Genomic DNA, 26,295 nt, shown 5'->3' on the forward strand with positions numbered 1-26,295 from the left:
CCTCGAGCGGGTGGGTAAGGACAGTCCGAAAACGTATACCAGAGGGTCACGTACGCGACGATCACGCTGCTGGTATCACGTCGGGGTCACCAGAATGCGGTTTTACCGGGTCTTCTACCGGGGTTGACCGCATCAAGGCGGGCCACTCAGGGGGAAATGAAGACAAACACACTGTTTTCCGCGAGGCGAGTGAGCCCAGAGCGTGTTCTGGACTCCACTTTTATTAACAGCGTATACGGAAACAAAAGCATTCTAATTTATCATTGGTTACATACAGCATATTGCCTAATATGGTTATCTTAGCTTCTACTTGCTTAATCGGTGCTTTCGGTATGAGTATCTTAACAGCTTGAACCATGTGTTCCCTAGGCTGCTGATAACTGCCTCAGCCTGGAAAGTCCCTGTTATTAAGATGGTTTCAATATCTATGCATTGCTTTGCAAGCTGTTACTTTGCAGACACAGCTTTCTAAATGGGGCCCTCCCAGTGGGCATCCAGCTCAACCCGTGTTCCCTACTCAATCTATTCCAGTCCCAAATTCCGTATATGTCTTCCAATCAGGAAAACTGATCTGCACATATACCATGGCGACCTCATTCCCACACCCAATGAGAATTTCAAGAATGTTTAAGGATAAATCTGAAAACTGTTGGAAATGTCATCAGACACTGGGTTCTTACTACCACATGTGGTGGACTTGCATTGAAGCTAAAAGATACTGGACTAAAATCCACATGTGGTTGGAGAAAATGATACACAAACACATAGACCTTAAACCAGAGATTTTTTGGGGGGGAATCATACCAGAAACTTACAATAAAGACTTGAAATATTTGATTATAAATGTTTTAACAGCAGCTAGAATCGTATTTGCAAAAAACTGGAAAAATGAAACAATACCAAAATAAGAGGAAGTTATTCGAAAGATAAAGGGGTGTGCTGAAATGAGCAAATTGACATTTGAAATCAGAGAACAAGAAGATGAGCAATTTTATTAGATATGGAACTTGAGTGATTGGACAAAAAAACCTGGAAATGAAAAATGTTTTATGTATGTTTTAATTGAAGAAGATAAGTAATAATACAATTATGTTGTTAAATAGATTAATAATGATACAATGAAAAATTGACTTACATTTGAATTGAATAATTTATAGAATATTTTAAAATGAAGGATAAGGATAATAATGAATCTGTGTACTTTTGATAGACGATTGGTAATATTATGCATAACCCTAGGCAGTGATGTATAATACAAAGATATTTTGTTGTTGATGAATAGTTTAGTAAGGAAGTAATGAAAGATTGGTATATTTATGAAGCGAGCATTTAGAATGCTTTATTTGAAAATGAAGGAACAATATTTTTGTTAGAATGTATGATGTAAAAAGGACAACAATGAACCTAAACATACTTGATGGATGATTAATGGGACTATGCATAATTGAAAGTAGTGATGTATAAACATAAATAGTTGGGGGGAAAATTTTTCACACTGTAAAAATAATTAGAATGAGATAAGTGATTACATAAAGGTGTATTGTTATTAAATAGATAATTAAGAATGCAAGGGAACTAGGTTTAGTGAAAGGAAAGAAATTTTAAATTGTAATTGAACATATGATGCAAAATGAAAGTAAGGTACCTATTCATATTACATGAAAAAATTGTGATTGTATAGGTAACTGAAAATATGGATGCACAAAGCTTGTAACCAAACAACATGCTGTACGTAATGGATGAGAATTTTTTTTAATGTTAAAAAAAAAAACTGGGTTGGAGTAGTCAGCCACTGCTTTCCTTGGCTGCTTCATCCCCAAAGTTATTTTTTCTTCTCCAATAAGCCAGTGGACTTAATTTTTTTATTGAGGAGGTTTTGGTTCTCATCCCAGAAGCTTCCTGAGATTCTGAAGAAGCTTTGGGGATGAGAAGTCAAACCTCTTCAGGGAAAAACCCAAGAAAGGGCCAGTAGCCTTTTTTGAAAAGGCATCTTTGAGACAGCAATGACCCTGTCGAGCATGCCTCCTTCAATATCCAAGAAAGGAAAACCTCAGCTCCATTTTAATAAAGTACTTTTACTAGTTATGAAGTGAAAACTAGTTATGAAGCAAAAGGAAAGCAAGATCTGAGCCAGAAAGGCGGGAACATATACATATCAAATGTTTACCCAGCACCCTCCCCCCAATTCCCCAGCCCATTGGCCAATCTGCAACTCCCTAAGGTGTCATGTGGGGAGCATCTTCAAACAGCCTCTTCAAGTTGGTATGCGAGACGGTTGGCCTTGACCAAGTCCAAACATCAGCCTCCAGCATGCACAGAAGACAGTGAGAACAAAACTCCTCCAGCACAATATTATTCCCTTCCCCAATACTATGCAACACACACACACCCCCCACGTTCCTATGGCAGCCGATAGCAAGCAAGCGTAGCAAGAAAAACAGAGGCTGACAGACCAGGAGGATTGGGAATCACCCTAGATTGAATCAGAATAGAGGTGGAAGGGATCCTGGAGGTCTTCTAGTCTAACCCCCTCTTTTATGGATGAGTTTCCATCCGTTACTTCTTGTCTTGCCTCCTGGTGCTTTGGAGAATACCGTATTTTTTCGATTATGAGACGGACCTAAATTTAGACAGAGGAAAACAACAAAAAAAGGTTTTTGGCCTCCGTGCGCAGCATTTTTGGCTCTTTTGGGGGGCATTTTTGAGGTTTTTTCCAGGCCATCTTTGAGGGTTTTTCACCCGTTTTCAAGGCTTTTTTCAACTGTTTTCAAGGCTTTCTTCAACCATTTTCAAGGCTTTTCTTTGGCTGTTTTCAAGGCTCTTAATGGCCCATTTTTGAGGCTTTTTCCAGGCCATTTCAGAGGCTTTTTCAGCCTGTGTTCGAGGTTTTTTGGCCCAATGTGAGGCTTTTTCCAGGCCATTTTTTCTTCAAAAACGAGCTCAAAAAAGCCAAAAAAGAGGCAAACCCCCTCAAAATTGGGTTGATAGAAACTTCAAAAACAGGGCCAAAAAAGCCTCAATAATAGGGCCAAAAAAGCCTAAAAATGGGCCGGAAAAACCCCCACAAATGGGCAAAAAAAAAGACTTGAAACGGAGTGTGGAGAGGCCAAAAAATGGCTGGCGGGAGGGTGGGGCTTCGGCATTATTCAGTCTATAAGACACACAGACATTTTCACCCCCTTTTGGGAGACAAAAAGGTGCATCTTGTAGTCTGAAAAATACTGTAAGTTGGTCCCCACTTCTTTGGTCCCCTGAAGTCCTGGAAGGCTGCTATCATGTCCCTCCTGGTCTCCCCATTACCCTTCTCTCTCTCTCCCCCAACAAAGGATCCCTCTCTTAAAGTACTTAAGTTTGTTAACGAATACAACGGCGATCGGTCTTATTCATTCGCAACAACAACAAATGCATACGGATGGGAAGTTGAAGAACCGACCCTGGGGTGCAGCTGGAAAAATCTTGATTCCTGCATCCAGTTTTGGTCACCACTCTAAAAAAAGAGGTTGAGACTCTCGATGGAAAGAGTGCAGAGAAGAGCAACCAAGATGATTAGGAGCCTGGAGGTTGAAACCTACGAAGAACGGTTGCAGGAACTCGGCAGGGGAGACAGGATAGCAGCCTTCCAATATTTGAGCGGCTGCCACAGTGAGGAGGGGTCAAGCTATTTTTCCAAAGCCAGGCAAGGAATAATGGATGGAAACTGATCAAGAAGAAATTCAACCTGGACTTCTGGGTTGTGCTACGGATGTCGTGGGCAGGCTTTTTTTGAGCTTGTCGACTCAGTAGCCTGTAGAGGCATTTTTTCAAAGATCGTAAACGCCTTGGACACTCCGAACTCCTCAGGAATTTTGGGGAGAGCTAGTGGTGTCAGGTAGAGCCACTTGTGTAGCCCTCCAGAAGGATTTATAGCCTCTGGGGTGTGGGCAAGGAGAGCCCCCCCTTTGCAGCTGCTTTAAGCTCTGGTCTTCTGGGATCCTCCGCTAAGGATTTAGCGGAGCAAGACACCGTGAACAACATTTAACTCCAAGCAACCCAAGAAGGAAATATTTGCAAGTATCTTAAGTTCAAAGTTTGAAAATTTTTGTTAAAGAACGGTATTGCAGAACTTGAAAGGCGTGGGCTTAGAACAAAGGATTCAGAACAAGGCTTCAAAATGGTGTTAATTTATAGCTGAAAACTTAAAGAAAACGAAAGTTAACTGATTGGTGACAGCTGGAGGAGGAAAGGGAGTAAAGGTGGAACGGCTGAAATAACTATTAACAACTCTAAAGTTAATTTATATAACCTGATCCACTTGGAAGAGCATTTTGTGAGAAAGTTGGGAAGAAGTGTTTTCCTTTTTTTTGTTAGGCATGGCAACGGAACAAGGGGTGGCTCCCCCAGGTGCTACGATAAACCTCCAGGATTTGAAGGACTTTATACGTAAAGAAATTAATGAGGTTAAAGAATTGGTCCAGGACACCATAAAAAAGTATGATCAACTTGATAAAAACATGCAAGCAATAGCTACGGGTCTGTCAGAAGTTGTTCTTAAGGTGGATAGTAAGGTGGAGCAACTGGTTTTGGATTTGGAAACTAAAACGAAAGAAACGGAACTGAAATTTGTGGAAGTGGAGGGGAAAATGCAAAGGATGAATAATGAGATTATTATGATACAATTTAGATCTATGGAGTACGCTATCAGACTGAGAGGTTTAAGAGAAAACCCTAGGGAGGACTTAAGAAAAGTTTGTGCCGATGCTTTGGCCACGTTATTAAAAGTGGATGATCCTCTTGAGATTTCTGCTAAGATTGACAAAATTTACAGAGTAAATTCACGTATAGCACTACAAAGGCAATTGCCAAGAGATGTTGTGATATATTTTACTGAGAGAAATTTTAGAAATGATATCTTGCAGAAGTCCTTTTACTCTTCTCTACAAATAGACAGGAACATGATTGGTGTTTTCAAGGAGCTACCACCAGCGATGTTAAAGTTTAGAAGGGATTTTGGATTTTTGGTAGCGGAGCTGAAGAAAAGAGAGATACAGTATAGGTGGGATGCTCCAATGTGTGTTATATTCAGATATGAAGGGGTGAGGTATCATTTGAATACTATAGACAAAGCAAGAGACTTTTATTATGAAATACTGAAGGCAAGTGCAACGCCCCCACGTACATCTACACCAGTGCTTCTCAATTATTTTCTGTCATGCCCCCCCTAGGAAGAAGAAAACATTTCGCGCCCCCCCCCCCCGCGCGACTGTAAATAGTCTAATTTGTCTATAAAATTGTTATAAGTACACCTCTGCATAACATAGCACACCGGTCTTTCCTCGACTCCCACCGTAGTCACATGCTTTCTTTCCTCTTTCCCTCTTACTTGTCTATCCTTCCTTCCACCCTCCCTTCCTCCTTCCCTTCCTTCCTGCCTCCCTTCCAGTTCCCTCCTTCCTCTTTCCCCCTGCCTGCCTGCCTTCTTTCCTCTTTCCCTATCCTCCTATCCTTCCTTTCTCCCTCCCTCCTTCCCTGCCTCCCTTCCAGTTCCATTCTTCCCTCCTTCCTTCTGCCTCCTTCCTGCCTGCTTGCCTTCTTTCCTCTTTCCCTCTTGCTTGTCTATCCTTCCTTCCACCCTCCCTTCCTCCTTCCCTTCCTTCCTGCCTCCCTTCCAGTTCCCTCCTTCCTCTTTCCCCCTGCCTGCCTGCCTTCTTTCCTCTTTCCCTATCCTCCTATCCTTCCTTTCTCCCTCCCTCCTTCCCTGCCTCCCTTCCAGTTCCATTCTTCCCTCCTTCCTTCTGCCTCCTTCCTGCCTGCTTGCCTTCTTTCCTCTTTCCCTCTTGCTTGTCTATCCTTCCTTCCACCCTCCCTTCCTCCTTCCCTTCCTTCCTGCCTCCCTTCCAGTTCCCTCCTTCCTCTTTCCCCCTGCCTGCCTGCCTTCTTTCCTCTTTCCCTATCCTCCTATCCTTCCTTTCTCCCTCCCTCCTTCCCTGCCTCCCTTCCAGTTCCATTCTTCCCTCCTTCCTTCTGCCTCCTTCCTGCCTGCTTGCCTTCTTTCCTCTTTCCCTCTTGCTTGTCTATCCTTACTCCCTCCTCCCTTTCTTCCCTCCCTCCCTGCCAGCAGCTCCTCCAGCATCCCAGCTGGAAGCAGCAGCACAACAGTCGCCGTTACCAGGGGCGAAGGGGTGGGGGTGGCAAGATCGGGCGACCGCCGCCCCTTTGTCCCTTCCCCAACAGCGGCTGTTGCGCTTCCGCTTCCAGACGGAATGTTGGCGGTGGAGCTGCTGGCGGGGAGGCAAGCTACCTGCATAAAGACGCCGCCGAGGGCATGGCAGAATATATCCCGGCTTGAAGTGGCAGCGCTGGGGACTGCTCAGAGACTCATCAGAGCCGCGGGCTGGAGCTGTGCAAAAAGTCTGCTTGGGCTGGGGGGGGGAGGGAGGGAAGCCTGGGACAGCCATGCTTCCCTCCCTCCCACCCCCGCCCGAGCAGGCTTCTTGCACAGATCCAGCCCGCGGCTCTGATGAGTCTCTGAGCAGTCCCCAGCGCTGCCACTTCAAGCCGGGATATATTATGCCTCGCCCACGCCGCCGCCGTTGCACCCAGATGGAAAGGGAGCCTTCGCGCCCCCCTTTACGGAGCCTCGCGCCCCCCCAGGGGGGCGCGCCCCACTATTTGAGAACCGCTGATCTACACCAACACCAGCAGATTTGGACATCTTAGAGCAGAGGCTGTTTGAGAAAGAGACAGAAGAACAAATAAAGCAGACACAAAAAGAGAAGGAAGCTCAGGGTACTGTAGGTGGATCACAAGTGGATCCTTCTGGATTTCTTTTAAGTTCTTTCTTGGAGGAACCGTCCAAGACGTCCAAGTAATGCCATTACTTAAGCCAGTGGAACAACGTGTTACTAGATCTACGACTAGACAAATGCAAGAATCTCAGAAGCAGGGGAAGCCCCAAGCACAATGTGCCAAGAGGGACAAAGGTAAGAAGCAAATTGGAGCCATGGGAGGAGCTGGGCCGAAGATTAGTCTTGTGGAGAGAGATCTTCAGCAAATGCTCTCAACGCTTCAGATCAGGTCAAAAGATGTTTAAATTATTATCTTGGAATGTGAATGGATTGAATTCTCCACAAAAAAGGAGAAAAATATTTTAATAATGATGTTCTTTGCCTTCAAGAGACTCATATCAGGCTGCAAGACCAGAAGTATTTAGTGAATTCAAAATTGGGAACATCTTATGCTGCCTCTAATTTGGTAAAGAAAAATGGAGTGGTGATATATATAAATAAAAGATTTTCAACTAAAGTTATAGAGGCGGATGATAGTGGTAGATATATAGCAATTGAACTTGATACAGATTTTGGTCCTATTTTGGTGGTAGGAATATATGCACCTAATCAACAACAAGAAAGCTTTTATAAGATGCTTCATTTAAAAATTTTGGATTGGAATTTTAAGAGTATTTTAATTATGGGAGATTGGAATGGAGTGATTTCTCCAAGGATAGATAAGAGAACAACGACTAAATTTACTACCAAATTACCACAGGTTTTTTTAAAATTACAAGATGACTTGGAACTAAAAGATGTTTGGAGGATACAACATCCAAACGAGATGGATTTTTCTTTCTACTCAGTTAGACATAAATCCTTCTCAAGGATTGATTTTTTTTTTGTTAATACCGGATTTACTTCCTAAAGCTAAGAAAACCAAGATACTCTCCAGGACACTAACAGACCATAGCCCGGTGTGGTTAGAGATTGAGTTAGGGAAGAGGCCAAGAAGGTCTTGGAGAGTAAATGAAAATTTATTTAGATATGAAAAAAATGTTGATGAACTTAAAAAACACATGAAGGAATTTTTTAGTTTTAATATGAATAAGGGTACTCCTATTGAAACAGTATGGGATGCAAGTAAAGCTTATATGCGTGGGGTCCTGATACATATGAATTTTAAACATAAACAAAGCAGACAGAAAAAGAGAATGGAACTGGAAGATGAAATAAAAAAGAAGGAACAGTTACTTATAGCAACTCCAAAAGATGAGGCACTCCAGATGGCGATAAAGCTGTTGAAAGATCAATTTCAAATGCTTATATCAGAACAAACAGCAACCAACTTACAATTTGCCAAACATAATAATGCTAACAAACCCAGTAGGTGGTTGGCTTATACCTTGAGAAAGAACACGAATAATAGAATTATCAATAGAATTGAGTATGGAGGGAAAACGGTTTATCAACAAGACTTGATTAAAAAATCATTTGTGGACTATTATGCTAAGTTATATGTACAGGACAATATACAGAACAAGTCAGTAGATGATTTTTTGGAAGGAAAAAGGGTTACCAAAATATCCGTGCTTCAAAAGGCAAATTTGGAACGTCTGATAACTGCTGATGAGATTATTTTAGCTATAAACCAACTTAAACTAGCCAAGGCTCCATGGACTGATGGTTTGACTGCAATGTACTATAAAACTTTACAATTGGAAATGATTGAATATCTTACAGAACTATTTTGCAATATACAGCAAGGAGGTAAAATACCCTTCTCATGGAAAGCGGCTTTTATATCATTGATACCAAAAGACAAAGATGGCCCCAAGAAACCAGAGGATTACAGACCGATATCTCTTCTGAACACAGATTACAAAATATTTGCTAAAGTACTAGCCAACAGATTGACGCCAGTTATCCAAGAGGTTATTCATCATGACCAAGCAGGATTTATTGAAGGCAGACACATGAAGGAGAATGTAGGGCAACTCATAGACTTAATTGACTATCTTGATAAGAATAAGCAGATCTCTGCAGTACTGGTTTTCTTGGATGCGGAGAAGGCCTTCGATCGAGTGAATTGGAATTTTCTAACCAAGACTTTGGAAAAGATGGATATGGGACCACGATTTTGGCAGGCGATAGGAGCAATCTATCAGCAACAAAATGCACAACATTATTAATGGAAACTTGTCAACAACCTTCGAGATACAAAAAGGTACAAGACAAGGTTGCCCATTATCTCCATTGTTATTTATTTTAACCTTGGAAGTCTTGTTGAATACAATTCGGGACTCAAACTCCTTAAATGGCATAGCTATCAGGCAAAAGGAATACAGAACTAGAGCATTTGCCAATGATCTGGTTGTTACCCTTTCACATCCTTTGAATTCAATAATTCAGATGAAAAATATCATAGCAGAATTTGGCATGGTGTCTGGGTTTAGACTAAATCAAAACAAAACGAAAATGATGGTTAAAAACATGACAGAGACATGTTTGTCATGTCAAAACATGACAAAGAAAGAGACTTGTAAGCTTGGCAGGTTTTGAAATAGTCTCCAAGGTCAAATATTTAGGAATACAAATTGCAGAATCAAATACAAAACTTTTCTTAAATAATTATGAAGTGTTGTGGCAAAAGATACAGAAAGATCTTCAAGTATGGAAAAAGTTACAACTATCTTTGCTTGGAAGGATTTCAGCAATTAAAATGAACATTCTACCTAGATTCATCTTTTTATTTCAGATGATACCGGTGCTTAAATCAGATAAAATCTTGTTAGAATGGCAAGCAACATTAAATAAATTTGTTTGGAAGGAGAAAAAACCGAGAGTAAAGATGAAGATTATGCAAGATACTCGTGAAAGAGGTGGCCTCAGACTCCCAAATCTCCGATTGTATTATGAAGATGCATGTAGCAGATTGGTTTGGGAAAACAAAAACGGAACTGTTGAATATAGAAGGTCATGACCTTGTCTTGGGATGGCATGCATATCTTTTTTATGAAGATAGGGTGGATAAAGTGTTTAACAATCATGTTCTCCAAAGTGCCTTGATGAGAATATGGAAGAAGCACCGGCCTAATTGGGATTATAAAATACCGCTTTGGTTGGATCTTGCAGACACCATGTGGATTACGAATACTAAGTCACTCGGGGGGTGTTTATATAAAGACGTGCTTATTGCTGATGGGGACGAATGGCAGTTGAAAACTGTTGGGAGAAGGAATTACTTTAAATTGGCTACATTATATACAGTTACAGAAGAGATGGAAAGAAGATCGCAGGCTTGGTTTTATGGACAAAGAAGTGGAACTGATCAAGCAGATAAAAGAGACTGGTCCAAAACAAGTTAAAAGAATATATAATGTACTGTTAGAAAGAGACTCAGAAAGTGAATTGGTTAAGGATTGTATGATTAAATGGGCTCAGAATTTTGATGAATCGGTTATGTTGGATACGTGGGAAGAAATATGGGTTCAGAATGTTAAATTCACACAGTCACAGAATTTAAGGGAGAACTTTTATAAAATGTTTTACAGATGGTATTTAGATCCTAAGAAATTATCATGCATGTACCCAAATATTCAACCAAAATGTTGGAGATGCGGGTGTTTAGATGCTACCTTTTTTCATGTATGGTGGACTTGCAATAAGGTTAAAGCTTTTTGGATAAAAATATGGTGGGTTATGCAAAATGTATTTAAGAAAAGAATACAATTTACTCCGCAAATGTTTTTATTGGGTATAATTAAGGATTTTACTAAGGGGGAAACAAAATTGGCTTTGTATATGGTTACAGCAGCTAGGTTGTTGATTGCTCAACACTGGAAAAAAGATTTTTTACCGACAATCGATCAATGAATTCAGAAAGTGGCGGGGTTTGCGGAAATGGCAAAAATCTCAGCTTTCTTAAAAGGTCAGAAGCAGGAGAATTATATACAGGAATGGGTAAAATGGATTGATTATATACAGAATAAATATCAGACTAGGAAGTACTATGTAGCCTTTAGGTAAGAATGTTTAGATTGACAGATGATCAGAGTAAATAATATATGGGATGTTTGGAATTATTAGAGCAGTGTACAGCGGAAGTCAGGGGGGTGGGTTTGATAGGGAGGTGGGGGAGAGTTAGGGTGGAGGGTGGGAAAACATATATGTATAATTAATTTAGAAGATGGGATCAATGGGATATTGTTACTTTAAGAAAAATCTATATTATGATTTATATATGCTCAATTAATTTAGAAGATGGGGTTAATGGGCTATTGTTACTTTAAGAGAAACTTGTATTATGATTGTTGGGAGGTGAGGGGGCACAATATCTGAATGAAAAATCTATGTTAAGACGGGGGGAGGGGAGGGGGTACAGTATTTGTATGTGATCTATATTATACGTCGGGGGGGTCGGGGGGGGTAAAAAGGGGGAAAATCTGTTTGTATAAAACTTTTTCAATTAAAAAAAAAGAAGAAATTCAACCTGGAAATAAGGCGACATTTTCTGACAGTGAGAACAATCAACCAATGGACTAGAAGTTGCCTTCAGAAGCTGTGGGAGCGTCGTCACCGGAAGCTTCCAAGAAGAGACTGGAGTTTTCACAATTCAAAGTGCATCGACGGCGTCTCCTCAAATGGTGACGACACGTCTGCAACCAAATTGCTAAGCTTGGAGCTCTGCCCAACTCCCGCACCAAACTACTTCTGTTCCAATGCATTTCAGAGACTAGGGCATCGCACACCAAAACAACCAGACACAAAGGCAGTCCCTCACACACACACACACACATATCCCTTACCATCACTCTTCTAAACAACCTGTTGGGAGTATACTCCTAGTGTTGGGTAGGCAACATATATCTATATACAATAACAAATCGTTGTTGTTGCTTTAAATGGGTGGAATGTACTTATCAGCTGTAATTAACTTTACAATAAGAGGGAGTCAGAGAGCTCTCTCTCTCTCTCTCTGCTTGTCTCTATGATTGATGACTGGAATGCGAACTGCAACTGTAAGCAATTGTTTGTTCTTTGAAGTCTGTTTGGACGTATGTCTACTATCACTGCTTGTGAAGCAATTATTAGTAGTAAAGCTACTTGTTTTTTACTAGCAGTGTCTGAAACTCTATTCGTGTGTTTTTCTACTAGCAATGTTTTTTCTCTCTAGCTGCACATTCCACTGTGCTATTTTCTGTCTCCCAACGGAGATACCCCCTAACACTGGTTATGGGCCCAGTGTATCCAGAGTGCCAGCTGCAGCGTTAAGAGAGTGGAGTTGCTACAAATGTTATAGCTTTGCAAATATCTAGTTAGTCAGATATACCTGGGAAGATGGCACAAGGCCAAACTCCGAATTTATTGTTGGTCACCCGGCTGGATGGCACAAACTATGTATCCTGGTCTGCAAAATGTAGTTTGCTATTGCATAGTGAAGGGCTATGGGACGTAGTACAGACCCCACTGGATATCACTGCCTGGGATGCAAACAATGATGATGATGCAAGGAAGATTGCAGAGTTCCAGAGAAGGAATGAATGGGCGTTATGCATTATCGATCTCACACTGGCTGACCAACAACAGAGTCATATCCGAGGTGAACATTCTGCTGCTAAATGTTGGGGACAATTTAAAGAAACTATATGTTCGAGACTCTGTGGGTGCCCATATTAATATTACAAGAAAACGCTTTAACTTCCGGTTCCGGCGGCTGACGGCGACGGGCAGAGACTGCTCGCCCCGGCATCCCTGGTGGGCTCCCCACCCCTTGGGGGGCACAGGACGCCCCGAAGAGGCGTTCTGCCGGAGGAGTGGCGCGGCGGAAGGACCCCTGCATCGGCGGCGGCTGTCGGGGGGCTCTCGCTTCGCTCCAGGCACCGAGGAGCGCGAAGGGGAGACGCGCTGAAGCGTCTTCGCTGTGAGGCTGTCCGGAAGAAAAAAAGAAAGCTGAAGGATGCGGCGGCGATGCGGTAAGGTGTAGACTCCCTTCATACCTATTACCAAATCTAAAACTCATCAGTTGTGTTAATTGGAACTTTTGGCTAATTTGGAGAGGTGCGGCTGGAGGGGAGGGGGATTTCCCCCCCCTCGGACAAGTGGCTAGAAACAAACGTGCTCGTAGCTCCAAGGGAAGGAGGAGGGGGAGAGCCAAACCAAAGAGGTCACACTCCAACTAAATGGATCTTCAGATTTAAACCTTTAGGTTTTAAGACAATGGGATCTGGAAGCCTTTAGAACTTTGAATTTTGAAAACTTTATTTGTTGCCTCAGTACCCGAAGTTGGCAGAGCAAGATGGCACACTTCCGTTGTCTTCATGAAAGCTGAACTTGACTCTACCTTTTAGCTTCAGGCTTCCGGTCTTTGTCTCCGTGTTATTTGGATAATTCTCTTGTGGATTGTTTGTTTTTGAACTTTCTGGAGTGAAAAACGTCTGTTCCCTGCCAGGGTGATTAGAGAGTTCCCTTGTGCCTGGTCTCTCTACCCCCCGGACTCCCTTGGCTGCTCTACCACTCTGACTGATTCTTCTCTATACTGACTGGACTCTTTATTACTAACAATGACATCTAAAAGACCACCTCCTGGAAAGTCTGGCTTTGCTGCCTCTGCCCCGACATCTGCAACCTCAAGTCCGAGCACACAATCAACATTGACAGCCTTTAAACAAGCCAAAACTACGGACTTGGAGTTTCATCAAATGTTTCAGCAAATTGCGTTTCAAGGTCCTGATTACGATCTTTAAAGCGCTCCATGGCTCAGGACCTAGTTACTTGCGGGATCGTATTCTGCCCCATACATCCCTGCGACCCATCCGCTCGCACAGAGAGGGACTTCTCCAGGTGCCGTCCACCAGACAGTGCCGAGGGGCGGCGCCTAGGAGCAGAGCCTTCTCTGTGGCGGGCCCAGCCCTGTGGAATGACCTCCCTCCGGATATTAGGACCACCACTGACCTCCGCTCCTTCCGTGTAAAGCTCAAGACCCACCTATTCCAAATAGCTGGCCTGGCTCAACCATAACTTTATATCGCTCCTGACGGGTTTTTAATTCTGTAATTTTATTCAATGGGATTTTAAATTGTGTTTTTTAATTGTTTTCACTCATCAGTCTACCTCCTCCATGCACATGTATATGTCTTTGTTCTTATGTATGTTTGTCTTTATCTGTATTTTATTTGTTTTGATTGTACGCCGCCCCGAGTCCTTCGGGAGAGGATTGCGGCTAACAAATAAAATTATTATTATTATTATTAAATTCTACAGGGACAAGAGGAAATAAAGAAACAACTGAAGGAGATGAAAGAAGAAATTAGAGGGAACCAGGAAAAAATTAATAAGAACTCACAGAGACTGGATCTCTTGGAGCAGGGGGCGGCTGAGATGAGGGGGGGGGGATGGAGGGCGTGCTGAAGGGAAACAAAGAGCTTGACACCCAACAAATGAAAATAGAGTTTGAGAGAATGTCCTTTTATCTTAGGTTTCAGAATGTGATGGAGACAGATGATGAAAACATAAGGGACATCATGACAACTATCTTGGCTGAGTATACCCAGAAAGAAAAACAACAGATGGGGTGGGAAATAGACCTGGTTTATAGAGTGAACTCCGCATATGCTAGAACACACAATGTCCCCAGGGAGGTACACATTAAATTTCTTAGGAAAAGCACAAGAGATGAAATTCTGAATACACAAAGGGGACAAGCCCTGACATACAAAGATAAGGAGATAACCATACTGAAACAGATCCCCAAGAAAGTGAGGGAGAAAAGAAAATATTATTCACAATTGGCAAATAAATTATACCAGAAGGGGGTGTGGTTTCGTTGGTTGCTGCCTGAAGGTATGTTAATATTCTGGGAGGAGACAAGAGTCAGAATTAATACACCCATAGAGGCGCAGGCCTTTATGGAAAAAAATAAATTACTCCTAGAAAAACCAGAAGACATCCCAGTAGATGCACAAGACACGGGAGGGGCCGGAGCACTGCCAACAGGGGGAGACGGGGCGACATCAAGAAAGCTCAGATCACACAAATAAGTAAGAAAATCCACATGACATAAATTGATTGAAATTATTAATGAATTTACCACACTGACTATATGCTATTATGTAATATTTGAATGCTATACAAATGTACACCATGAGTCTGGAGGGGGGGTATTCCTACCGCAGTTTGCGGCTGCCACACTTTGTAACTTTCCCCATACCTTTTCCTTTTGTAAAACACCAAAAAACCAATAAAACTTTGTTTAAAAAAAAAAGAAAACTCTTTAGAACACAACTCAACAAGGGTGGTAGCATGCTAGCACATCTGTACTACATGAAACAGATGTTTCAAGAGCTACATGAGGAAAAGTTAATTTTTTCGGAGCAGCACCAAGTTTATATTATTCTCTCATCACTTGATGAAAGCTACGACGATTTTGTAACGTCTTTTGAAGTTCTATCTCAACAGGACATTACATTGAGCTCCACTACCTCAAGACTGCTGGAAGAGTCCAGAAGAAGAGAAGATAGAAAACAGTTAAGAGAGAGGACGCCAGAGAGCAGTGATTTACCTAGTTATGTATATACTGTAAAATGTTGTTATAATTGTGGTAAGAAGGGTCACATTGCCAGGTTTTTCAAAAAGTCAAAACCACAGAAACCTCTACAATTTAGAAAATATGAGATTAATGTGACTATAGCTAATAATGCATCATTTAACCACAATTTGTGGATTATCGACAGTGGGGCGTCGATGTGCATTACTAAAGATAGAAACAACTTTGCAAAGTTGGTCACAAGTAAACAACATGTTTCTTTAGCAAATGGGTGGAGGCTAGAGGTATCGGGTGAAGCTATTGCTAAATGTCCATGTATTGCCGAAACATTGCATATGTTGTATGTACCAAAAATTAGGTTTAATTTGCTCTCAGTTAGAGTTTTGGTTAATCATGGCTACGTTGTAACATTTAAAGGGGATAATTGTTTTATTGAAAAAGGTGGTATTAAGGTTACTGCTAAGCTACAAGATGGGTTATATGTAATGTCTGATTCCTATGTTGTTAATTCTGTGTGTTCGAATGTTAAACCCCACAATGAGTGTATTCACTTAATGCATAGGTGAATGGGACATATCAGTTTTAAAATGTTGCAAGAAACAGTGAAGTTAGTTGGTGGAGTGAGGATAAAGCCATGTAGCCAATATATAAATTGTAATGTTTGTAATGAACAGAAGAGTAGAGCTACTCCGGCTAACAGGTTAAACGGGTTTAAGACCAAGAAACCACTAGAAGTGGTATTTGCAGACTTAATTGGGCCAATGAAACCTAATGTCAGCGTTCCAAATATCACGCAAAAATAAATCAGAGTCCAAGGCAGAGTTATTCTTAAAGTTCCAATTTAATAAAGCAGACATGTTGGCACATCTGTGGAATTCCAACTCTGATTTACTTCCTGGAATTCCACCCAGTTGAAAGTTCATAATCTTATGCCCACTCCCATAAATCCATCACATGGTCCAATCTTCATCTTCCATGCTGGCATCTCCACCCATCTGCTTCCGCTCAGTTGTCGAGGTGCAGAGACAAAAGATGAACTTGGGCTTCTAGAAAGAATGACAACAACACATTCCACAATTCTACTCCTTTCTATTCCCCCCTCCCAACTACTACACTAATGAAACAGCATAGGAAAATAATAGAAAGTGTGGCAGGCCAAAGATCCTAAAAGAAATAAAACTACAGGCCTGACACCTAGTTTGGGGGGTGCCTGTTGTGTACTAAGCATTTTAGACCACTATTCCAGATATGGTTTTTGTTTTCTGTTAAAGAACAAAACAGAAACATTTCAACGGTTCACTAACTGGGTTAAATTTGTAGAGAGGGAAACAAATCATAAGATTATCACCGTAGTGACTGATAATGGTACAGAATTCATAAACTCCAATTTTACAACTATGTTGCAAAAGGCTGGTATACAACATAAACGTTCTGCACCTTATCGCCCACAGCGTAATGCCTTTGTGGAAAGAAGAGGGCAGACATTGCAATCTATGGTTAGAACAATGCCGGCTGATGCTGGTTTGCCTGAATCATTGTGGGGTGAGGCGATGATGTGTGGAAATCATATTTTAAACAATGTAATTTAACACCACAACTGGTGAAATACCGTTTACCAGATGGTATGGTAAGAAACCAGACCTCAGTTACATACACATATTTGGAACCCCAGCAGGTGTTCATATTCCCTCGCAATTAAGACATAAAGGATAAGAAAGAGCTCAACAGCTAATTTTTATAGGCTATAATTCTAACCATCGGTCCTACAGATTTTGGCAAAAAGGATCAACAAAGGTTGTTAGCAGTGCAAACGCCAAATTTATGGAACATATAGGATGGAATGGGATAGATCCAAATAATGAAGTGATTATAGAAACCAAGCCAAGCACTAATGAAGATGATGAGAAACCAGCATTGAATAATAAAAAAGTTGTCTACTGAAGAGGGAGTAGTAGAGCAGGAACAAGTAAAAATAGAAAGTCCGGTAATAAGTCCTGAGTTACCAAGGCATTCTATATGAGTAACTAGGCCACCTGATAAGGTATCAGGCAACTACCGCCCCAATCCCTTCTGGGAGAGGGGGCGGTCTAGAAGCACCAAATATAAATAAATAAATAAATAAATAAACTATGGCTTATCAGATTAACAAAATTCCTGCAACATACCATGAATTGACCACATTTCCTCTAGAAGATCAAAAGGAATGGAGAAGTGCAATGAATAAAGAACTTAAGTCTTTACAGAATATGAAAGTATATGAAAACACTGATTTACCTCCAGGTAAGAGAACTATCGGTAGTAAGTGGATATATAAAATAAAAACTGGAGTAGACGGAGCCATGACATATAAGGCTAGGCTAGTGGCTCAGGGATTTGACCAAAGAGCCACAGATTACGATGAAGTGTTCGCACCTAGTCTAAAATTCACTACACTTAGAACCGTTTTAGTTTGGGCTGCAAAAAATAAGTATTTGATTAAACACTTAGATGTAGAAACAGCTTATCTACCTGCACCATTACAACACACAATCTATATGAAAAAACCAGCAGGAATCAAAGACAATGACACCTCTGAATATTGGCTTCTGAAAAAGAGTCTTATTTTAAAAGAATTTTATTGATTTTTAAAAATTTATGGGAAAGGGTAAGTGGATATACAATTTTTTTTGGCAACTCCATCATGCTAGAGGTAGAAATCTCCCCAATTCTCACAACTTTTACAGAAAAGAAAAAACAAAAAAAAGATAAGCAGAAACAGCATCTTATTATACATTGTATCAACCATGTGTTCAATCATCTCTTTTGCCACTTTCTAATGTATCAACAATTACAATGATATTTCAAATACATTTATTTTTGTGACCTGAGTCTTTCTAATATTGTTCTCTCCCCCCTGTCCCCAGGCGGAGCCACGGCCCCTCCCTCCTTCATGTCTTGTATACTGTCACCTTTTTCACTACCTCTTATATTTTTGTCTTCTAGGAGGGCACTATGTTTTTTAATGAAGGCCTCTGCCTCCACAACTGTATTAATTCTAATTCTGTTTCCCTCCCAGAAGATCAACATTCCTTCTGGCAATAACCATCTAAAACAAACTCCTTTGTTATATAATTTCTTTGATAAGGAGGAATACTTCCTCCTATTATCTCTTATTTTTTTCGGAATTTGCTTAAGAATGGCAATTTCTTTGTTTTTATATTTTAGTGGTCCCCCCCCCATTGGGCCCCTAGCACCTCATCCCTCGTGGTCTTCCTAAGAAATTTAACATGTACTTCCCTTGGAACATTATGTGTTCTGGCATATGCTGAGTTAATCCTGTAAACCAGATCCAGATCTCACCACAACTGTTCTTTATCTCTCTTAATATATTCTGCTAAGATTGTACTCATAATATCCTTAAGATCTTCATCTTCTGTCTCTGGCAGGTTCTGGAATCTGAGAAAGAAGGACATTGTCAGCCTCTGCTTTGCTGCTTGCTTTCGGCTGCCATTGAAAAGGGGAGGGGGGGAGATATATGGTATTTGGGAGGGGAAGCTTAAGCACAGGAGTGAATTAATTAATTAATTAATTTATTAGACTTCTAGACCGCCCCCTCTCCCTGAAGGAACTCGGGGCGGTGTACAGGTATAAATTTAAAAACCATACACTCGATAATATACATACTAAAATTGAATTAAATATCCCCTGTACAAATTTATAAGAATTAAAAAACTTAAACTTTAAAACCAAACCATAAAATTTAAAAGTACAAACTGAGGTGGGAAAGCTGGAATTAGGCCAGGCCGGCTAGATGAAACAGGTGGGTTTTGAGTTTCCGGTGGAAGGAGCGGAGGTCCGTGGTTGTTCTAATATCCGGGGGGAGGTCATTCCAGAGGGTCGGGCCCATCACAGAGAAGGCCCTTCACCTGGGCGTCGCCCGCTGGCACAGCCTAGTGGACGGCACACGGAGGAGTCCCTCTCTGTGTGAGCGAATCGGCCGGAGGGATGTATGGGGCAGGATACGATCCTGCAAATAGCTAGGTCCTGTGCCATGGAGCGCTTTGAAGATGATAATCAACACCTTGAAACGCACCCGAAAAGCCACAGGTAGCCAGTGTAGCTCGCGCAGGAGAGGTGTTACGTGGGAGTATCTAAAGACTCCCGAAACTACCCGCGCGGCCGCATTCTGAACCAACTGCAGCCTTTGGGTGCATCTCAAGGGGAGCCCCATGTAGAGAGCATTGCAGTAGTCTAGCCGGGACGTCACAAGTGCATGAGTGACTGTGCGAAGGGCACTCTGGTTCAATAGGGGACGCAATTGGCGCACCAGGCGAACCTGGTGAAACGCCCCCCTGGCCACGGCTGTCACATGGTCATCCATTGACAGACGGGTATCCAGAAGGACGCCCAAATTGCGTGCCTGATCCACGGGGGCCAGATGTTCGCCCCCAATGGCCAGTGATGGAGTAAGCTGGTTGAACCGGGGCGCCGGTAGCCACAGCCACTCAGTCTTGGACGGGTTGAGCTTGAGTCTGTTACTACAGCGGCTTCATATATGCATTGAACAGGAGAGGCGAGAGGACTGACCCTTGTGGCACCCCACAAGTGAGCGGCCTCGAGGTCGACCTCTGCCCCCCTGCCAATACAAATTGCGCTCGGCCAGAGAGGTAGGAGGAGAACCACCGCAAAACGGTGCCCCTCACCCCCAACCCCTCCAGTCGATGCAATAGGATACCATGGTTGATGGTATCAAAAGCCACCGAGAGGTCTAATAGGACCAGGATGGAGGAGCAGCCCCCATCTCTGGCCCTCCAGAGATCATCCACCAACGCGACCAATGCCGTCTCCATGCTATGGCCGGGCCGGAAACCGGACTGGCGCGGGTCCAGATAATCAGTTTCCTCCAAGTGGCGTGGAAACTGTTGTGCCACCACACTCTCTACAACCTTCGCCAGAAAGTAAAGGTTGGAGACGGGACGGTAGTTGGCTAACAAAGCTGGGTCCAGGGAAGGCTTCTTGAGGAGGGGCCTCACCACCGCCTCTTTCAGGACGGCCGGCAGGAACCCCTCACTCAAAGAAGCATTGACTAACTCCTGGAGCCAGCCTCGTGTGACCTCCCAGGATGCCAGTACAAGCCAGGAGGGACACGGGTCCAGTAAGCATGTGGTGGCTCGCAGTCGCCTATGCAACCTGTCCATATCGTTGGAAGTAACAGAGTCAAACTCCTCCCAGAATGGAACCTCAAGACCCACCTCCGACGTCCCCTCTGGACCGCTAGTAGGGACCAACTCGCTTCAAATCTGAGCAATTTTGTCCTGCAGATACTCCCCAAATTCCTCTGCTCTACCCTGCAAAGAGGCTTCCCGCGGCCTCTGTTGAAGGAGGGGTCGGGTTACCCCAAACAGGGCGGCAGGGCGGTTATCTGCGGATGCAATAAGAGTGGCACAATACTGACACTTGGCCACTCTTAACGCCACTAGGTAAGTCCGTAAGTGGGCCCTCACCTGTGTTCGGTCAGATTCAGAGCGTGACGATCTCCATCTGCTCTCTAGGCGTCTCTTGTGGCGCTTCATCACCCTCAGCTCCTCGGTGAACCAAGGAGCCTGGGTGGTTCACTGCTGCAAGAGAGGCCGCAAAGGCGCAACCTGGTCCAAGGCCCCAGTGGCCGCAGTATTCCATGCAGCCACTAGGTCCTCCATCCGGGTGCGGGTCAGGGCTACAGGAAATGGCCCAAGCTCCGTCTGGAATCTTTCAGGTTCCATCAGGCGCCTGGGGCGGAACCATCTTGGACATTCCGGTTCCGCCTCCCCGCGGTGGGGAGTATCGGCTGGAAAGTCGAGCTAGAGAAGTGAGTGATCTGACCATGACAGGGGTGTGATGGCTAAATCCCCTATTCCCAGATCACTCCTCCAACGGCCAGAGACAAAGATAAGATCCAGTGTGTGTCCTCCCTCATGTGTGGGGCCCTGAATTATTTGGGTCAGGTCCATGGCTGTCATGGAGGCCATGAACTCCCGAGCTACCTCGGATGACTCCCCTACCGATGGCAAGTTAAAGTCCCCCATGACCAACAGTCTGGGGGTTTCAATTGCCATCTCGGCGATCACCTCGAGGAGCTCGGGCAGGGCTGCTGATGCATAGCGAGGAGCCAGGTATACAATCAGCAAGCCCAACTGCCTCCCTGGGCCCCACTTCATGCACAGGGACTCACAACCGGTTATCTGTGGCACAGTGATCTCTCTCGGCTCAAGACCTTCCCTCACAATGACCGCTACCCCACCACCCCTGCCTAGTGCCCGTGACTGATGAAATGTGCAGTAACCTGGCGGGCACATTTCCATGAGAGGGAGACCTCCCTCGTGGCCCAGCCAGGTCTCCGTAATTCCTGCCAGGTCCGGCTCCCCCTCCGACACCAAGTCGTTAATGAGGGGGGCTTTGTTGGCAACGGACCTGGCATTGCATAACATCAGTCTCAGGCCCTGGCTCTGTAGGTCCTGACCACTTAGATTGAGGGGGTTGGGACATATGACCGGCTGTACCCAACGACCACGGTCTCCCAACCGGTGATGAGATCTCTGTCTACCCTCGCACCCGCCCCTCCCCACGACCGTTGGAATGGAAAGACCCTCTTCTGGAGTATTGCTACTCCCCCCCCTTAACGGCTCCGCTCACTTCCTTGCTAACTCCACCCGCCGGCTTGGCATTGGTCCCTCCCTCAGCCTGACTAACCCCTCCCCCCACCCTAGAACCTCCTAAAAGACGAATCAAAAATTTGGATAAAACCCCCTAAGGCTACGCCTCGCCCACCTCTCTAGATTAATGTATCCCTCATCGAGGTGGGCCCTCGTAAGAGCAGAGGGCCAGACCTGCACGAGGGGGGACTCCCGCAGTAGGATTAGGTCTGCCCTTGAGTATATGACGGAAACACACATGCAGGCTAATACACAGAGAGATAACAATTCACAATTGGGAGTGGGGCAGAAGTATGATCCCGAGGAAACTCCGTTTGGGGTCACCACAAGGAGACAGAGGCGACCACTTGCTGAGTGGCCGGGGGTCGAGGAGGAGAACCTTATGATGTCTCAGGCCATGAAACTCTTCTAAGAGGTGTGGGAGAGACGACACTTACGTGAGAGTGATCCTGGAAGAGAAGACCTTCTCCCAGAAACAGAGGAGAGAACTGCAGAGGGTCTGTTCTGCCCGAGAGAGACTGGGGCCGCAGATGGGGTTGATGAGCAGGACGAACGAGCCCCAACCCCAGTAGCAGCAACCACCAGAGCCATCCCAAGAGGGGGAGGGGGTCCCCGCAGACGGCGGATGGCCAAAGTTCCCCCACTTGGAACAAAATTCGGTGGGGAGGCAAAAGATTTAGGATTTTTTCTGTTTCACGTGTGGAATTACATGCGTCAGTTTGGCGAGGATTTGCCTACAGAAGAAGCCAATGTAAGAGTTGTTACCCTGGCATTAGAAGATAGAGCAGCTGCTTGGATGGTTGCTCTGCATAACGCAAATTCCCCCCTACTGAGAGATTACAATCGGTTCATGGCTGCCCTGAGGAAACGCTTTGATGATCCTCTCACAGAGCGAAAAGCCAGAACAAAATTCAAAACCCTCACCCAGGGAAACAGGCCAGTTGCTGAATATACACAAGAATTTCAGGAATTGTCTGTTTATATGAGGGGTTGGTCTGAACAGGCCCTGTTGGATGGCTTCATGAATGGTTTAAACAAAGATATATACCAGAACTGTGTAAAGAGCCCCCCCTCCGCACATTGCAGGACTGGTATGAATTGGCAGCAGATGTAGAAATTGATTTGGCCCGAGACAAGTACCGTGATGACAGTGAAAAAGAGAAGGCTACTTCCCCCCCAAGGCCCCCAAAAGAGTTCCAAAAGGAGGGAAAAGTTGGTCTACTAGCAAGCCCCGAGTCATCACCTGTTTCCGTTGGAAAAATTGGACTTAAGGGAGGCTTATTACAGAATCAGGATTAAGAAGGGAGATGAATGGAAAACTGCTTTCAACTGCGCACTCGGTTGTTTTCAATTCCGTGTACTCCCTTTTGGCCTACAGGGGGCACCAGCGGTTTTCATGCAACTAATAAATGAAGTTTTGCATCACCACCTATACAAAGGCGTGATAGTCTATCTTGATGACATCCTTATTTACACGGAAATACGTGAAGAACACGTGGCATTGGTGCATTCAGTTCTCAAAAAACTCCGCGCGGCGGAGCTTTACACCAAATTGTCTAAATGTGAATTTCATCAGGAAAAAATTGACTACCTTGGTTATCGCATCTCCCACAATGGCATCGAGATGGACCCAGCTAAAGTCCAAGCAGTTACCGATTGGGCACCCCCCCCCCGCACCCGCAAACAATTGCAGAGTTTCTTGGGATTTGCGAATTTTTATCGTCAATTTATTCCATCCTTTGCCAGCATTGCGCTACCCATTACAAATCTCCTTAAGTCAAAAGGAGAGGCCAAAACCAAACCGGGGAAACCACTAAAATGGAGTATGGAATGTCAGGCCGCATTCAAAAAACTAAAGCGACTCTTTGCAGCTGAACCCGTTTTAAAACACCCAGACATGGACGCACCTTTTATCGTTCAAACTGACGCTAGTGATGTGGCGATGGGGGCTGTGTTACTTCAAGCAAATGCTGATGGGCACCTGCAACCTTGCGCTTACACCTCCCGAAAACTGACGCAGACAGAGAGGCGATGGGCCATATGGGAAAAGGAAGATTTTGCAGTCAGGTGGGCTTTGGTGACCTGGCGACATTTCCTTGAGGGAGCTAAACACCCTTTTGAGGTCTGGACTGATCACAAAAATTTGGAAGCATTAAAGACTCCTCGAAAACTTTGTCCTAAATAAATGCGCTGGGCGCAACATTTCAACCGGTTCAATTTCACCCTAAAGTACATCCCTGGAGGGAAGAATTTTATGGTGGATGCATTATCCAGACTCCCACAATACAACAGTTCCAAGTTGAGCGTGGTGCTTCCTGTCATCCCAGCGAAAAGTCTTGCTGCTCCAATGGTTACCAGAAGCAAAAGCGACCCTAAGTTGGAGGTCACAACGGACCTCATCTGCAAAATTAAGGAAAGCCTTGAGTCCGACTACTGGTTTAAGGAACATTCAAATGAATGCACCATGAAAGATGGACTAGCCTGGATAGGCGTTAAATTGTATGTTCCTGCAAGCATTAAGTCTTTGGTGCTACAACGAGCTCATGATTCCCGCATGGCAGGGCATTTTGGGTTTGTGAAAACTCTGCATCTCATCAAAAGACAATTTTGGTGGCCCTCTTTGAAAAAAGACATTGAATCATATGTGGCCAGTTGTCCTGTATGTGCGGCTGCTAAGCGACCTCCAGGGAAGCCCCAAGGCCTGCTTCAAGGTGTAGCCTGTCTTGAATCGCCGTGGAAGGAAATATCAATGGATTTCATTGTCAAATTACCTGAGAGTCAAGGAAATACCGTGATCTGGGTAGTCACGGATTTGTTCTCTAAACAGGTTCATTTTGTGCCTTGTTCCAAGATCACTTCAGCTAAGTCCTTAGCTAAATTGTTTATTACACATATATATCGTTTGCATGGAGTGCCAGAGTGCATAATACCAGATAGAGGGGTACAGTTCACCTCCCTCTTCTGGAAGGAATTTTTGAAGTTGATTGGCTCCACCCAGGGGTTAAGCTCCGCCCACCATCCTCAGACTAATGGTGCTTGTGAAAGGACTAATTCTGTTTTGGAGCAATACCTCTGGTGTTTTATCAATTATCAGCAAGATAATTGGACTGAACTGTTACCACATGCTGAAGTAGCATACAACAACTCTGTGCACAGCAGCACCGGTTTCACCCCGTTTAGACTTTTCTTTGGGCAGGACTTTGTGCCAATCCCAGAATTGCCCCGTGAAAAACCACAAGTCTTGTCCCTTTCGGAGTGGAGTGACCAGCTCCAAAAGGTTTGGCCCATAGCCCAAAAAACGTTGGAGGCTGCTCATCGAACACACAAGAAACAGGCTGACAAGAAGAGGGTGAAAGAAAAGGAGTGCAAGGTTGGAGATCAAGTTTTTCTGTCTACCAAATTTCTCCAAACTACCCAAAAGTCGAAGAAATTAGGACCTAAGTATGTTGGTCCGTTTCCTATTGTGAAGATCATTAATCCTGTTTCTGTACGGTTGGAATTGCCGAAGTATCTCAACTGTATTTACCCCATGTTTCATGTTAACCTTTTGAAACCAGTGCACACCTCATCTGTTTGAACACCCGTACCGCTCCCTCCTGCCCCTCTTCTCATTGAAGGAGAGCAACATTTTGAGATCAAAGAAATTTTGGATTCCAGGAGACGTCAGATTTAGTATCTGGTCTCCTGGAAACATTTTCCCCCATCCCAAGCTGAATGGGTTGATAAGTCCCATGTTAGAGCTCCTAGGCTTTTGCGAAAATTCTATTCTGCCTATCCCGATAAGCCCTGACTCATATTGCCATACATATGTCTAATCTATCTTGTTCTTGTTTTCTTTCTACGTTTTTCCAGGGGTGATGTCCTTTCCTGACGGAGGGCCGTGTGAAGGAGGGAGTTCCCCCCCCTTAATTAATGACGTATGGACTGTCGGCTTTTCAAGCAGCATATCTCCGAATAAGCAGAAAAATAAAACCCGAGAACATATTCTAATAAACAACTTTTAATATAAAATAAAATAATACAAATCTTACTATCTAAATCTTACATTTTGGCAAGAGCTATGTTGCCCACCTCCTTCGGCAGGTGAACGGAAGATCAGAAGGAAAATAAGGAATGTGTGATGTATTATGAGACATGCGCATTAATCATTGTCAGATAAGAAACAATCCATTCTACTGTATAACTCAGAATATAAGTTCAAGTTGACAAACCAATTAACCTAGTGACACCCCTTCTTTTGTCACTTGGGCTGATATCATCAAATCATCAAATAAGGCACATCTTCTTTCGCAGATACTCATGTTGAGCTGCTGGAAGTGGTTTGTTGAGCATG

The sequence above is a fragment of the Natrix helvetica genome (assembly GCF_964273705.1).
Source record: "Natrix helvetica genome assembly, chromosome: W".
NCBI lineage: Eukaryota > Metazoa > Chordata > Lepidosauria > Squamata > Natricidae > Natrix > Natrix helvetica.